The sequence below is a fragment of the Triticum aestivum genome, chromosome 4A (assembly GCF_018294505.1).
Source record: "Triticum aestivum cultivar Chinese Spring chromosome 4A, IWGSC CS RefSeq v2.1, whole genome shotgun sequence".
NCBI lineage: Eukaryota > Viridiplantae > Streptophyta > Magnoliopsida > Poales > Poaceae > Triticum > Triticum aestivum.
In genome coordinates, this window is record NC_057803.1 from 118486183 (window position 1) to 118504283 (window position 18101).

An 18101-nucleotide genomic window follows, 5' to 3' on the forward strand; every position below is an offset into this window, starting at 1 on the left:
TTTCTGATTGGCCAGAACCCAAACCCCACGGATCGTACGTTTGCACCATTGGATTCTCCTTGATCGAACGGCGATCCTCATCCCTTTCGACAACACATGTACATGTTTTCAAATAGCCCCTCCCCAAAAAAATGTTTTCAAATAGCACATAGTTCACACACGATAGCCGTGTGCCTACCAAACTGTGGCCGATGCCCCCCCTCGTTGCGCGCGCGATCTGAGTCGTGCATTCTGATTGGCCAGAACCCAAACCCAACGGATCGTGCGTCTACACTATTGGATGCTCCTAGATTGAACGGCAATCCCCATCCCTTTCGACAGGAAATGCAATCCGGCTAGGAATTGATTTATATGCCAACATGCACGGTAAATGCCAAAAAATGTCTTACATATAGCACACGAGACCTGAAATGCACCAGCAAATCAAACCCGTGGTAAAATTGTGATTGGTTTATGTGGGAAAAATTTAGAGGCGAAACGATGAACTCACATCTTCATTTCAAACAAAATTATTCTGTTTGTGCACACGAGTGCTTAGAGGAAACCGTTTGCATAGGCATTTCCACGCGCGCGGCGACCGGGGATATTTTTCACCCTTTTCACCTAGGCTGCCAACACCCGGAGTCCTCAACACCCCCCCCACCGTTCGCCCGCATTTCACTCAACTAGTCCCAGCTCCCCCCTCCCACCAGATCCACAGCAGAACCCTCTTCGGTGCCACCATGCTCACCTCGGCTGTGTGCCTGCTCTCCGGCGTCAAGCCTACCTCCACTACCGTTCCCAACATGCGGCGGCCCGTGCCTCGCCGTCTTAGTTTGCTCGCCAGCCACCCTCAATCATATCGATGCAGTAACCCTCGCCTCTCCTGTGGTCCGACCGGGTTTGCATTAAGGAGCATGTTAGTTACTGCTCTCCATCGCGGTGAGGCATATTTCCTCGCAATCCCTCTTCCAATTTTGTTCCGTATGTCCCCAAATTGGCTATAAAATAACGGAGAGCGTATATATGTTCATTATCTACCTTCCTTACTACATATAAGTTGTATTTGTTCCAATAAGTTACTGCCTATTTACAAATCGCGGGCGCCCGAGTCACACAAACTTAACAAATTAACCGTACATTTTCTAAATTATTGCATGGCATGTTTAGAAAGCTTGATAACAAGTTGTCAGTTTTATGCTCATCCTCCTTTCCTGAGTTTCGCATGTGTTCTTTGTAGATGTCGAGTAGCAGTGACAACACTCATTCAGGCCATGTATCTTCATCTGATTTGGACAACCCCAGGTCTTCAGCTGATTGTGAGGGATCAAGTAGTCTTAAACGGGATATAGCTGCAGCAATTACCCTACCGGTCAGGACACGGAGGAACGCTCCAAGGAAGCCCACACACCATCCTAAAGGTGTATATGAAGTTACCGTGATTGGTTTAAAGTCATGGGCTCCAACTAAACCAGATAAAGCACGCATGAGGTTCAGGAGTGTGTGTGGATTTGTTGACATGGCAAGGCTCAACATTAATCTGCCGGGGTTTAGGAAGGCTGGCATAGAAACACGACGAAGGATAATCCGGGAGATCATGGATCACTTCAATGTTCCAGAGCAGTGGAGAATGCAGGTGGAACACGCTGCACTCAAGAAGGCTAGGGATGCTTGGAGAAATTGGAAGCACGTGATGTACAAGAAGTACTTGAGTGAAGGCAAGGACCCAATCCCCCCATACTCCCAAATTACAAAGGCAGACTAGGCGAAATTCAAAAGGGTCAGGGCAACTCCAGAGTTTGCTGAGAAGAGTTTCAAGCAATCAGAACTTCAGAAGAACATACACCCCCACCGTATGGGTGTGGCAGGATACTACGGCATGAAACTGATATGGGAACAAGAGGACAAAGAAGCAGTAGCAGCGGGCGGGAATCTGGCCTTTAGTGAAATCAGGGGCGAATGCGCCAGAGACTACTTGCGGGCACGTGCAAAGAGGCATGATGACGGAACTTATTACTTTGAAAACGCACTTGACGCCAAACTGTATGAAGTGATGGTAGAGGCTTCCAAGATCCCTGGAAGGTTCTACAGGAACTCAGGGCCATGTGACATTTTGTCCATTGCTTTGGAGACAAAAGAACCCCCTGGCCGTGCAAGGGGTATAGGTGTTAATGTCCCATACAAGAGGGCTTTCACACTCAGCAAAGAAGAAAGGCTCAGCACGAAAAAAGCGAGGAGTGAAATGAAGCAAAATGCATTGTTTGAAAAGTTGAAGAAGGAGATTTATCCGGCTCTTCAAAAGGATGTTGAGGAGTCAATGATGATGCAGAAGACTCTAACACTGATAGATAGCCAGTAGATGGGAGGGGAGGCGGGCATGGATGATGCTGCTTATTGCGCGACAACACTGCACAAGAGTAGATGTGCATCACCTGACCCCAGCGATACTGATACTGTAGTTGCTCGTGATGATGCTATATCGGATCTATCTGGAATGAAAGACAGACTGAAGGGCGTGCTTACACATTATGAAGGTACATTAAAATGTGCAACAGCCTGGGTTTGCCCACCCTTCTTGGAAGATGGCCTCTTCTTGGACAATCTGCCATTGAAGTCGGGTTGTGTGAAGTGCTACGTGACTGAAGTAAAGCCTGGATTCAATGAATTTTCCCTGAAGAATTTCCTAGGAGACTTGAATGAGAAAAGGACCTTGGGAGAAACATCGTTACATCACATCCAGTGGCCACGAAAGGAAATAGAGTTCATCGATGAGATTCCTGAAGCCCTGCCAAGAGCAACCACTGTCGCCACTCAACCGGTGACGCTCTCCTTGCCACAGGAGCTCTCGCGGGCTGATGCATCAACCTGTGATCAGCCGGCCCGACTTTGTGGCGTACAGGCCATGTCATCCTCCGCCCCAAAGCAGCCAGTGGCAAGGCCTACAACTGCTGATGACGCACCACCGGTTTAGATGCCGGTCGCTGAAGCAGTGGGTGGAGACCCAGCTCAGCACATGCTCAGTAGACCAACCTGGTGGAACAGACTGCTAAGTAGTCTGATGCTTCGAAACCTCCTGCTAAGCAGTCTGTAGGTCCAGAACCGACTGCTCATCAGTCCCTCGGTCCGCAAGTGCATGATCAGCATACCAATGCGTCAGCACTTCTTGCTCAGCAAACCAACGCGTTGGCACGGCCTCCTCAGCACACCAACAAGTTTGCACCACCTGCGCAGAAACCTGACATAGCTTCAACGCATGGTCAGCAGTCCGATGCCTCTACTCCTACAGCCCAGCAGTCCTTCACAGCAGCACTGCCAGCTCAGCAGTCTGGTATAGATAAACCATCTGCTAAAAATTCCGTCCAAGCTTCACTGTCTGCTTGGCAGTTTACCTTGTAGGCAACTAGACGTTCTGCCAGAAATGCTTCAAGTACTAAGAAGGAAGTGGCCAAAAAGGCTACAACCACGACCACGAGGAAGGGCAGCGGGAGAGTGAACAGGAAAGAGAACGATTGCCTCTTACTTAAAGCACTCATCGCCCAGAACCAAATTAACAGCAGCTTATTCGAATCGGGGAGTAATATTATTTCTGACGCCATGGATGATGAAGAAGTAGAATTGTTGCTTGCTAAAAGTAAAGCAAATGTACTTGAAGCACGCAATTATGTCCATGGCCAGTCATTTCTTGTTGCGAATACTTTGATGAGTGTTGCTCCAGTTGCCGTGAGTTACATGAATATTGCATGGATCAAATGTCAGCAGGTTATCATGCTTTGCCAGTCTACTACAATATAGATCATTTCCGACACGATGTTGATTTCATCAATGTGAGTTTCGAGGACTTACATCTCTTCTTCAACTTCAATGTTCTCGATGCCACTCTTGTTAGATGCCTGATTTTGTAAGTACTTAACAAACTCTGATCAACTTCTCCATACAAAGCTATAAATGATAAACATCTAACTGCATTTTATTCCTCTCAGGGGATTAAACGCGCGGAGAAGAATAAGGGAGAGTGTGTATTTCATAGATCCTGCATTAGCAAATGGAACAACATTAGATGGTAAGGACTGACGAGACTGGGCCGTTAACACGGTCTTCCTTATTTTCAAAAACACATCCCATGCAGAATCATTTCTGTGGCCATATCATGAACGGTAAGTCAAGTAAACAACCACGCATACACTGATTGTCTTTCAGATTTCGACATCATTCGTAAGTTATGTCTTTCTTAATATGTAGCAATCACTGGATATTGGTATTCCTTGTTCCAAACAAGAACACAGTTTACTACATAGATTCTCTCAGTGAGTCAACAAATGCTCAGGATCTAATGCATGTTCAGCAATTCTTGGATAGGTATAGAATTCTATGATGTTGAAACTAATTTGTATTCATATCTGGTTCAATAATTGATGTTGTCAAAATTCATCATCATTTGCAATGTGCTCGCATTGTGGAAAACTAAACCAGGGAACCTGTTCAAGACGGAACAACCCGTGCAACACGAGATCGTTTCTCTGGTAAAACACTGAAATCCGTTATTTTCAGAAAAATTATCCAACAGTCTGCAAATACCTTTCCTTACGCTAGTCAAATGTTCAAGATTCTAAATAAACGTCTTTCTATTTTGTCCAAAGAAAAAATAATACATCTAACACGGGTTAGGTTGTTCCTAACAGGACAAATACATGACTAATTTTGTACAAAAAATTTAAGTGTCCTCAGCAAGAAGCAGGGACCAACCTTTGTGAATACTATGTTTGTAGACACATGATCTCCATCCGCAAATCTGCTGATAGTTGTGACGATCCTCGCAAATTAGTACCAGTAAATCTATCTTAATTAATATCTTCTACTCCACTCCTATGGCACATTCTGATCTTAAAAATACTGCAGCTCATCTTACATATTGTTTCCCAAACGGATCGTTATGACAGACCGTATGGTTTCACTTCGTCATTAAAAACACTTAATCACCGATACCACACATGCGAAAGAATTTAGTGTGTGATGCATCGCACATGATTACATTTTGGAAGGCCTCTGGATCACTGCTCCATATCCCTGACGGTTTCTGGGTCGTGTGGGAAGGACCCCCTATCACCCACACTCACTTGGCGACGATTCCAAATGCCGTCGCAGAAAGGGGTTAAAAACCGTTTGTTTGGACCGACGCGCACCCGTGTCTATAGCTGCAAAATGGAAGAGAATAGTTATGTCAATGAACATATACTCAGAATGGCTGGGTACCACAACCACTTGACTCAACTGGGAGTTAATCTTCCTGATGATAGTGTCATTGACAGAGTTCTTCAATCACTGCCACCAAGCTACAAGAGCTTTGTGATGAACTATAATATGCAAGGGATGGATAAGACAATTCCTGAGCTCTTCGCAATGCTAAAGGCTACGGGGGTAGAAATCAAGAAGGAGCATCAAGTGTTGATGGTCAACAAGACCACCAGTTCCAAGAAGAAGGGCAAAGGGAAGAAGGGGAACTTCAAGAAGAAGAACAAGCAAGTTGCTGCTCAAGTGAAGAAGCCCAAGTCTGGATCTAAGCCTGAGACTAAGTGCTTCTACTACAAAGGGACCGGTCACTGGAAGCAGAACTGCCCCAAGTATTTGGCGGATAAGAAGGATGGCAAAGTGAAAGGTATATTTGATATACATGTTATTGATGTGTACCTTACTAATGCTCGCAGTAGTGCCTGGGTATTTGATACTGGTTCTATTGCTAATATTTGCAACTCGAAACAGGGGCTATGGATTAAGCGAAGATTGGTTAAGGACGAGGTGACGATGCACATGGGAAATGGTTCCAAAGTCGATGTGATCGCCGTCGGAACGCTACCTCTACATCTAACTTTCGGATTAGTATTAGACCTGAATAATTGTTATTTGGTGCCAGTGTTAAGCATGAACATTATATCTGGACATTGTTTGATGCGAGACGGTTATTCATTTAAATCAGAGAATAATGGTTGTTCTATTTATATGAGTAATATCTTTTATGGTCATGCACCCTTGATGAGTGGTCTATTTTTACTAAATCTTGATAGTGGTGATACACATATTCATAGTATTGAAGTCAAAAGATATAAGTTTAATAATGATAGTGCAACTTATTTATGGCACTGTCGTTTAGGTCATATTGGTGTAAAGCGCATGAAGAAACTCCATGCAGATGGACTTTTGGAATCACTTGCTTATGAATCACTTGATGCTTGTGAACCATGCCTCATGGGCAAGATGACTAAGACTCCGTTCTCCGGAACAAAGGAACAAGCAACAGACTTATTGGAAATAATACATACTGATGTCTGCGGTCTGATGAGTGTTGATGCTCGTGGTAGGTATCGTTATTTTCTGACCTTCACTGATGATTTGAGCAGATATGGGTATATCTACTTGATGAAACATAAGTCTGAAACATTTGAAAAGTTCAAAGAATTTTAGAGTGAAGTGGAAAATCATCATAACAAGAAAATTAAGTTTCTACGATCTGATTGTGGAGGTGAATATTTGAGTTACGAGTTTGGTCTTCATTAGAAACAATGCAGAATAGTTTCGCAACTCATGCCACCTGGAACACCATAGGGTAATGGTGTGTCAGAACATCGTAAGTGCACTTTATTAGATATGGTGCGATCTATGATGTCTCTTACTGATTTACCGCTATTGTTTTGAGGTTATGCTTTAGAGACGGCTGCATTCACATTAAATAGGGCACCATCGAAATCCTTGAGACGACACCTTATGAACTGTGGTTTGGCAAGAAACCCAAGTTGTCATTTCTTAAAGTTTGGGGCTGCGATACTTATGTGAAAAAGCTTCAACCTAATAAGCTCGAACCCAAATCGGAGAAATGTGTCTTCATAGGAAACCCAAAGGAGACTGTTGGGTACACCTTCTATCACAGATCCGAAGGCAAGATATTCGTTGCTAAGAATGGATCCTTTCTAGAGAAGGAGTTTCTCTCGAAAGAAGTGAGTGGGAGGAAAGTAGAACTTGATGAGGTAACTGTACCTGCTCCCTTATTGGAAAGTAGTTCATCACAGAAATCAATTCCAGTGATTCCTACACTAGTAAGTGAGGAAGCTAATGATGATGATCATGAAACTTCTGATCAAGTTACTACCGAACCTCGTAGGTCAATCAGAGTAAGATCCGCACCAGAGTGGTACGGTAATCTTGTTCTGGAGGTCATGTTACTTGACCATGATGAACCTACGAACTATGAGGAAGCGATGATGAGCCCATATTCCGCAAAATGGCTTCAGGCCATGAAATCTGAGAAGGGATCCATGTATGAGAACAAAGTGTGGACTTTGGTTGACTTGACCGATGATCGGCAAGCCATAGAGAATAAATGGATCTTCAAGAAGAAGACTGACGCTGACGATAATATTACTGTCTACAAAGCTTGACTTGTTGCGAAAGGTTTTTGACAAGTTCAAGGAGTTGACATCGATGAGACCTTCTCACCCGTAGCGATGCTTAAGTCCGTCCGAATCATGTTAGCAATTACCACATTTTATGATTATGAAATTTGGCAAATGGATGTCAAAACTGCATTCCTTAATGGATATCTTAAATAAGAGTTGTATATGATGCAACCAGAAGGTTTTGTCGATCCAAGAGGTGCTAACAAAGTGTGCAAGCTCCAGCGATCCATTTATGGACTCATGCAAGCCTCTCGGAGTTGGGATATACGTTTTGATAGTGTGATCAAAGCATATGGTTTTATACATACTTTTGGAGAAGATTGTATTTACTAGAAAGTGAGTGGGAGCTCTGTAGCATTTCTGATATTATATGTAGATGACATATTGTTGAACGGTAATGATACTGAATTTCTGAATAGCATAAAAGGATACTTGAATAAGAATTTTTCAATGAAATACCTCAGTGAAGATGCTTATATATTGGGCATCAAGATCTATAGAGATAGATCAAGACGCTTAATTAGACTTTCACAAAGCACATACCTTGATAAAGTTTTAAAGAAGTTCAAAATGGATCAAGCAAAGAAAGGGTTCTTGCCTGTGTTACAAGGTGTGAAGTTGACTCAGACTCAATGCCCGACCACTGCAGAAGATAGAGAGAAAATGAAAGACATTCCCTATGCTTCAGCCATAGGTTCTATCATGTATGCAATGCTATGTACCAGACCTAATGTGTGCCTTGCTATTAGTTTAGCAGGGAGGTACCAAAGTAATCCAGGAGTGGATCACTGGACAGCGGTCAAGAATATCCTGAAATACCTGAAAAGGACTAAGGATATGTTTCTCGTTTATGGAGGTAACAAAGAGCTCGTCATAAATGGTTACGTTGATGCAAGCTTTGACACTGATCCGGATGACTCTAAGTCACAAACCGGATACATATTTTTATTGAATGGTGGAGCTGTCAGTTCGTGCAGTTCCAAGCAGAGCGTCGTGGCAGGATCTACATGTGAAGCGGAGTACATAGCTGCTTCGGAAGCAGCAAATGAAGGAGTCTGGATGAAGGAGTTCATATCTGATCTAGGTGTCATACCTAGTGCATCCGGTTCAATGAAAATCTTTTGTGACAATACTGGTGCAATTGCCTTGGCAAAGGAATCCATATTTCACAAGAGAACCAAGCACATCAAGAGACACTTCAATTCCATCCGTGATCAAGTCAAGGAGGGAGACATAGAGATTTGCAAAATACATACAGATCTGAATGTTGTAGACCCGTTGACTAAGCCTCTCTCACGAGCAAAACATGATCAGCACCAAGACTCCATGGGTGTTAGAATCATTAATGTGTAATCTAGATTATTGACTCTAGTGCAAGTGGGAGACTGAAGGAAATATGCCCTAGAGGCAATAATAAAGTTGTTATTTATATTTCCTTATATCATGATAAATGTTTATTATTCATGCTAGAATGTATTAACCGGAAACTTAGTACATGTGTGAATACATAGGCAAACTAAGTTTCACTAGTATGCCTCTACTTGACTAGCTCGTTAATCAAAGATGGTTAAGTTTCCTAACCATTAACATGAGTTGTCATTTGATTAACGGGATCACATCATTAGAGAATGTTGTGATTGACTTGACTCATCCGTTAGCTTAGCACGATATCGTTTAGTTTGTTGCTATTGCTTTGTTCATAACTTATACATATTACTATGACTATGAGATTATGCAACTGCCGAATACCGGCGGAACACTTAGTGTGCTATCAAATGTCACAACATAACTGGGTGACTATAAATATGCTCTACAGGTGTCTCCTATGGTGTTTGTTGAGTTGGCATAGATCGAGATAAGGATTTGTCACTCCGTGTATCGGAGAGGTATCTCTGGGCCCTCTCGGTAACGCACATCACTATAAGCCTTGCAAGCAATGTGACTAATGAGTTAGTTACGGGATGTTGCATTACAGAACGAGTAAAGAGACTTGCCGGTAACGAGATTGAACTAGGTATTGAGATATCGACGATCGAATCTCGGGCAAGTAACATACCGATGACAAAGGGAACAACGTATGTTGTTATGCGGTTTGAACGATAAAGATCTTCGTACAATATGTAGGAACCAATATGAGCATCCAGTTTCCGCTATTGGTTATTAACCGGAGATGAGTCTCAGTCATGTCTACATAGTTCTCGAACCCGTAGGGTCCGCATGCTTAATGTTCGATGATGATCGGTGTTATGAGTTTATGTGTTTTGATGTACCGAAGGTAGTTTGGAGTCCCAGATGTGATCACGGACATGACGAGGAGTCTCGAAATGGTCGAGACATAAAGATCGATATATTGGAAGGCTATGTTTGGACATCGGAATTGTTCCGGATGAGTTCGGGCATTTACCGGAGTACCGGGGGGTTACCGAAACCCCCCGGGGAGTCAATGGGCCTTATTGGGCCTTAGTGGGAGAGAGGAGGAGGTGGCCAAGGTGGAGGGCGCCCCCCCCCCCAAGCCCAATCCAAATTGGGTGGGTGGCTGGCCCTCCTTTCCTTCCCTCTCTCTCCTCCTTCCTTCCTCTCCTACTCCAACTAGGGAAGGGGGAATCCTACTCCCACCGGGAGTAGGACTCCCCCCTTGGGTGCGCCATGAGAGGGCCAGCCCTCCCCTACTCCACTCCTTTATATATGGGGGAGGGGGCACCCCATAGACACACAAGTTGATTGTTTAGTCGTGTGTGGTGCCCCCCTCCACATATTTCCACCTCGGTCATATCATTGTAGAGCTTAGGCGAAGCCCTACGTCGGTAACTTCATCATCACCATCATCACGCCGTCATGCCAACGAAACTCTCCCTTAACCTCGGCTGGATCTAGAGTTCACGGGACGTCACCGAGCTGAACGTGTGGAGATCGTGGAGGTGTCATACCTTCGGTGCTAGGATCGGTCGGATCGTGAAGCCGTACGACTACATTAACCGCGTTGTCATAACGCTTCCTCTTATGGTCTACGAGGGTACGTGGACAAAACCCTCCCCTCTCATTGCTATGCATCACCTAGATGGATCGTGCGAGTGCGTAGGAAAATTTTGAAATTACTGCGTTCCCCAACATGTCCATAGACCTACAGGCCCATAGCTGGTAGCTAGATGGCTTCTTCTCTCTCTTTGATCTTCAATACAATGTTCTCCTCGATGTTCTTGGAGATCTATTTGATGTAGTGACTTTTTGCGGTGTGTTTGTTGGGATTCGATGAACTGCGAGTTTATGATCTTTTGCCGTGTGTTTTATTTAGATCCAATGAATTGTGGATTTATGACCAGATTATCTATGAATATTATTTGAGTCTTCTCTGAACTCTTTCATGAATGATTAAGATAGCTTTTTATTTCTGTCCGGCCTATGGATTTGGTTTGGCCAACTAGATTGATTTTTCTTGCCATGGGGGAGGTGCTTTGTAATGGGTTCAATCTTGCGATGCTTATTCCCAGTGACAGAAGGGGACATGACACATATTTGTATTGTTGCCATTAAGATAAAAATGTGGGGTTTGTTCATATTGATTGGATCTATCCCTCTACATCATGTCATCTTGCTTAAGGCGTTACACCGTTCTTGTAATTTAATACACTAGATGCATGTTGGATAGTGGTCGATGTGTGAAGTAATAGTAGTAGATGCAGGCAGGAGTCAGTCTACTTGTCACGGACGTGATGCATATATTCATGATCATTGCCTGAAATATCTTCATAACTATGTGCTTTTCTATCAATTTCTCAACAGTAATTTGTTTACCCACCATATGCGTTCTTTCAAGAGAGAAGCCTCTAGTGAAAACTATGGCCCCCGGGTCAATCTTTTATCATATTATTTTCATATCTAGAAACCCAAAAACCCCAAAATACCTTGCTGTAATTTATTTATCTTTGCTTTATTTTGCTCTTTTATTTATCTTTTATACCTATCTCTATCATATCTCATCCTTGCATAACCATGATGGGATTGACAACCCTTTTATCGCATTGGGTGCAAGTATTTGCTTGTTTATGTAGGTGCAACCATTGGTGACTTGTGTGTTCCTCCTACTGGATTGATACCTTGGTTATCAAACTGGGGAAAACACTTATCTCTAGTTTGCTGCATCACCCTTTCCTCTTCAAGGGAAAAAACAATGCAAGCTCAAGAAGTAGCAATCATATCTAGTGATATACATGAAAGTTTTGTTATATGCTTCTTGAATATCCATCACATTAGGACCAAATTCATATCTTATGCATATTACCATTATTATTATCAACTCTCAAAATAATATAAGTGAAGCATGAGAGTTCATATATTTCTTCAAAATATAATCATTGTCATGCTCTAAAAGGTATAAGTGAAGCACTAGAGCAACTGCCTAGCTCAATAGATATAAGTGAAGCACATAGAGTATTCTAATAAATCACGAAAAATGTGTGTGTCTCTCAAATGGGTGTGTCCAACAAGGATGCTTGTGACAAACTAAAAGGCAAACAAAGACTCATATAGTACACGACGCTTCAAGCAAAACTCATATCATCTGATGAATAAAAATACAGCTCCAAGTAAAATTACCGATAGTTGGTAGAAGAAAGAGAGGACGCCTTCTGGGGCATCCCCAAGTTTAGTTACTTGCGAGTCCTTGAATATTACCTTGGGCTGCCTCGGGCATCCCCAAGCTTAGGCTCTTGCCACTCCTTATTCCTTCATCCATCGTGATCTCACACAAAAATTGAAAACTTCAGCACACAAAACTCAACAAACCTTCTTGAGATCCATTAGTGTAATAAAGCAAAACACTACTTTAGGTACTATTCTAAACCCATTCATATTTTATTATTGCAGTATATATACTGTATTCTAACATCACCATGGCTTATATCTCCCGATACAATCCATAGATTCATCAAAACAAGCGAACAACACAACGAAAACAGAATTTGTCAAAAAATAGAACAATCTATAATAATTTCAATAATGACTATACTTATGTAACTCCAAAAATTCTGAAAACTTAGGACAACGTGAGAAATTTTTATATAAATCATGTGTAAAAAATTCAGACATTTATCACGCTCCAGCAAATTTTAACAATTCTGCTACAGGACATAAAAGTTTCTATTTTATCACAGAATCAAGGAAACTATCATACAAATCATCCCAAAGGCTTTACTTGGAACAAACACTAATTTAAAACACAACTATAATATTAGCATAATTTTGGGCACACAAAAAAATAGAAAAAGAAACAAGAAAACTAAGCTAACTATTGGGTTGCCTCCTAACTAGCGCTATTGTTTTATGCCCCTAGCTAGGCGTAATGCATAGTTTCAAGTGTTTCTATGCTTCAAATTAACTCCATAGGTGACCCTCATAATATATTCATATGGTGGATTAATTCTCTTTCTAGGAAAGTGTTCCATACCCTTCTTTAACAGAGATTGAAATTTTATATTCCCTTTTTTCATATCAATAACGGCACCTATGGTTCGTAGGAAAGGCCTACCAAGTATTATGGGACAAGACGGATTACAATAAATATCAAGGACAATGAAATCAATGGGCACATAATTCATATTTGCAAGGTAAGAACAACATTTATTCTACTGAAAGGTTTCTTAATAGTGGAATCCGCTCAATGTAAATTAAGAGAACATTCATCCATATTGGTAAAACCTAGCACATCACATAGAGATTTTGGTATTGTGGAAATGCTAGCACCCAAATCACATAAATCATTGCACTCATAATTTTGAATTTTAACTTTAATGGTGGGCACTCATCATATAATTTCCTAGGTATTGAAACCTCTAATTCTAGCTTTTCTTCTAAAGCGTTCATCGTCGCTTCTACAATATGTTTAGTAAAAGCCTTATTTTTTCATAAGCATTGGGTGAATTTAGCATGTATTGCAACAAGGAAATACACTCAATCAAAGAAAAACCATCATAATTAAAATCCTTGAAATCCAAAAGAGTGTGCACATCACTATTTAAAGTTTTTACCTCTCCAAACTCACTTTATCAAATTTTTCATTAAGATTTTCACCCTCCGAACTATGGGGGCGCCTTCTAGACAAAGTTGACTCTTCTTCAGTCCCCTTTTCATCAAGTTTAATGTCACAAAACAAAGATTCAATGGGTGTGTAATACCAATCATTTTAATATCTTCATCATTACTACGACAAAAACCCGGCATAATCGCTTTTTCTAAGAATTCTCGCTTAGCCCTCAACCTAGCGGTTCTTTATTTACTTTCATCCATGGAGCATAAAGACCTTTAATTTATTCATTAATATCAAGCTTCGGTAGCAAAATTTTAGATTTTAGATTTTCCACATAATGAACGATTCTATCCATACACATACACATATCATCAAGTTTACTCTTTTTTCTATCTAGTGTTGAAATTTTTTTGAGCATTAATAAATTCTTTGATATTACTTTAAAGATTAGAGGGTATCCTATTATTATAAGAATTACCATAGGAACTTCCATAATTATTAGAGGAATTTTCAGGAAACGACCTAGGATTAAAGTTACCTCTGTAAGCATTACTATTGAAATTGTTTCGCGAGACAAAATTCACATCTATGGGATAATTATTTTTCTCAATAAAAGTAGACAATGGCACATCATTAGCATCAATATGAGCGTTTTTACTAGCAACCATTTTCATAAGTGCATCTACTTTATCACTCAAGGTACTAATTTCTTCAACGGAATTCACTTTTTTACTAGTAGGAGTTCTTTTAGTATGGCATTATGAATAATTTGCCATAATATTATCAAGCAATTTAGTAGTTTTCTCCTAATGTGATTTCCATAAAGGTATCACCAGTGATGGAATCTAAAAGATTTCTAGAAACAAAATTTAATCCTGCATAATTTTTTTTGTATGATCATCCACAAACTTAAACCATGTGTAGGGCAATTTCTTATCATTAATTTCATCCTTGCTAAGAATCCTTACACTTATCCCAAGAATTAGTACTATTTCGTGACAAGGATGAAAACCAAGTTTTAGCACGATCTCGTAAAGAAAACATAAATAATTTTAATTTGGCAATATCATTATCCACATCTTTTTTATTTTGCATGTCACACAATTCAAGGAAAGTGTTAAGATGGGATGTACCATCTTCATTAGGACTACCAGAAAATTGTTCTTCCATAACAAGATTTAACAAAGCGGCATTAATATCACAAGACTCAGCACTAGTGGCGAGAGGAGCAATCGGAGTACTAATAAAATCATTATTATTAGTATTGGAGAAATCACACAATTTTGTATTTTATTTAGACATCACGAGTAGGCAAACAAGATAACAAGCAAGCAAAGAAGCAAACACAAAAGGGGCAAACAGAAAATATTTTTGTATTTTTGTAAAAACACCTTAGAAGTGGGGGAGATGAAAATGAGAGGGAAATGGCAAATAATGTAAATGCAAGGAGATGAAAGTTTGTGTGTAGGTACTTGATAGCTGTTGATGATGTCTCCTCGGCAATGGCGCCAGAAATTCTTCCTGCTACTTGTGAGCTACGTTGGGATTTCCCCGAAGAGGAGAGGATGATGTGGTACAGTAGAGATAAGTATTTCCCTAAGTTAAGAACCAAGGTTATCAATCCAGTAGGAGAACCACACAACACCTCATTAGCAGTACCTGCACACAAAATAACAAATACTTGCACCCAACACAAACAAGGGTTGTCAATCGCTCGGCAGTTAATTGCGAGGATTAAATCTTGTGGTGATAGATAGATAAATAAAACACAAAATAAAATAAAACAAAGAAAAATTGCAGCAAGGTATTTTTGGATTTTAATATATGATAAAAGTAGACTCGGGGGCCATAGTTTTCACTAGAGGCTTCTCTCTTGACAATAGCATACGGTGGGTAAATAAATTACTTGGGCAATTGAGAGAAAAGCGAATAATCATGACGATATCCAAGGCAATGATCATGTATATAGGCATCATGTCCGAGACAAGTAGACCGAGTCCCGCCTGCATCTACTACTATTACTCGACCCATCGACCGCTATCGAGCATGCATCTAGAGTATTAAGTTCATAAATAATGGAGTAACGCCGTAAGCAAGATGACATGATGTAGACAAAGTAAACTCACGCATGAATAAACCCCATCTTTTAATCCTTAATGGAAACGATACAAATACGTGTCATGTCCCTTTCTGTCACTGGGATTGAGTACCTCAAGATCGAACCCATCAGAAAGCACTTCTCCCATTGCAAGAAAAATCAATCTAGTTAGCCCAACCAAATCAATAGATCGGAGAGAAATACAAATCTATAATAATCATGCATAAAAGAGTTCAGAGAAGACTCAAACAATATTCATGGATAATCTGATCATAAATTCACAATTCATCGGATCCCAACAAACACACCGCAAAAAGTGATTACATTGAATAGATCTCCAAGAACATCAAGGAGAACATTGTATTGAAGATCAAAGAGAGAGAAGAAGCTATCTAGCAACTAACTATGGAATCGTGGGTATGTGGTAAACTACTCACACATCATCGAAAGGGCAACAATGTTGATGTAGAGCCTTCCGTGGTTGATTCCCCCTCCGGCAGAGTGCCGGAAAAGGCCTCCAGATGGGATCTCCCAAGAACAGAAGCTTGAGGCGACAGAAAAACTATTTTGGGTGCCTCTGTGCTGGTTTCCTGATTTTAGAGAATTTATAGAGGCAAAATTAGGTCAAACAGACGCTCTGGGCCTAACGAGCCACCAGGGCGAGCCCACCCCCTGGGCGCGCCCTGGTGCCTCGTGGGCCACTCCATCATCTTCTGGCCCTCTCCTAAAGCTTTTGCGGTCTCTTATATCCAGAAAAAATCTCTAAAAAGTTTCGTGGCATTTGGACTTTGTTTGGTACTGATATTTTGGAAACCAAAAACAGGCAAAAAACAACAACAGACACTGGGCACTAAGTTAATACGCTAATCCTAGAAAATGATATATAATTGCTTGTAGTTGCATATAAAACATCCAAGATTGATACTATAATAGCATGGAGCAATAAAAATTATAGATACGTTGGAGATGTATCAATGCAATACTGTAGAGATAAGTATTTCCCTCAGTGAGAACCAAGGTTTATCAAACCAATAGGAGAATCACGCAAAGTGTCGTGAACAACACCTGCACACACAGAATCAAATACTTGCACCCAACATGGGCAAGAGGGTTGTTAATCGCCTTGAACTCGTTACTTGCAAGGATCAAATCTTGTATAGGTAGATGGATAAACTGCAAAATAAAATAAAAGATAAAATATTGCAGCAAGGTATTTTTTGATTTTATAATATGATAAAGGTAGACCCAGGGGCCATAGTTTTCATTAGAGGCTTCTTGCTCGAACACATAGCATACGGTGGGTGAAAAACTACTGTTGGGTGATTGATGGAAAGCACATAGTTATGACGATATCCAAGGCAATGATCATGTATATAGGCATCACGTCTGAGACAAGTAGACTGACTCCTCCCTGCCTCTACTACTATTACTCCACCAATTGCCCGCTATCCAACATGCATCTATGGTATTAAGTTCATGAAAAATAGAGTAAATCCTTAAGCAAGATGCCATGATGTAGACAAAGTAAACCTAATCAATATGAATAAACCCCGCCGTTTTATCCTTAATTGCAACAATACAAATACGTGTCTTGTCCCCTCATGTCATTGGGATATAGATCACCGCAAGATTGAACCCCTTACAAAGCACCTCTCCCATTGAAGATAAATCAATCTAGTTGGCCAAACCAAATGGATAGATCAAAGAGAAATACAAAGCTATAACAATCATGCATAATAAAGTTCAGAAAAGACTCAATCACTTCTCGTGAATATCCAGATCATAAAGCCATAATTCATCGAATCCCAACAAACACACCGCAAAAGAAGGTTACATCAGATAGAACTCCAAGAAGATCGAGGAGAACATGGTATTGAAGATCAAAGAGAGAGAAGAAGTTATCTAGCTACTAGCTATGGACCCGTAGGTCTATGGTGAACTACTCACACATCATCGGAAAGCAGCAAGGATGATGTAGAAGCCCTCCATGATCGATTCCCCCTCCGGTAGAGTATCGAAAAAGTCCTCCAAATGGGATCGCGGAAGAACAAAAGCTTGTGGTGGCAGAAAAAGTGTTTCTGGTGGCTCCCTTATATGTTGGGAATATTTGGGAATTTATAGAGGTGAATTTAGGTCAAGAGGTGCCACGAGGTGCCCACAAGCTCAGGGGGCACGCCCTACGAGCATGTTGCTCATCCGTGGCTCTTCTGGTCTTCTCCGAACCTTTGTGGGTCCTTTCTGGTCTAGAAAAAATTAATCCAAAGATTTTTCCTCTGTTTGGACTTCGTTTGATATTGATTTTCTGAAAAGCCAAAAACAAGTAAAAAACAACAACTGACACTTGGCAGTAGGTTAATAGGTTAGTCACAAAAATTGATATAAAATGCATATAAAACATCCAAGATTGATATTATAATAGCATGGAACAATAAAAAATTATAGGTATGTTGGAGACGTATCAATGGGCCACGGAAGCATGCTGGTGGGCCCACAAGCTCAAGTAGCGCGCCTTAGGGGGTGGGCGTGCCGCCTAAGCTTTTGGCTCACTGGTGGGTCC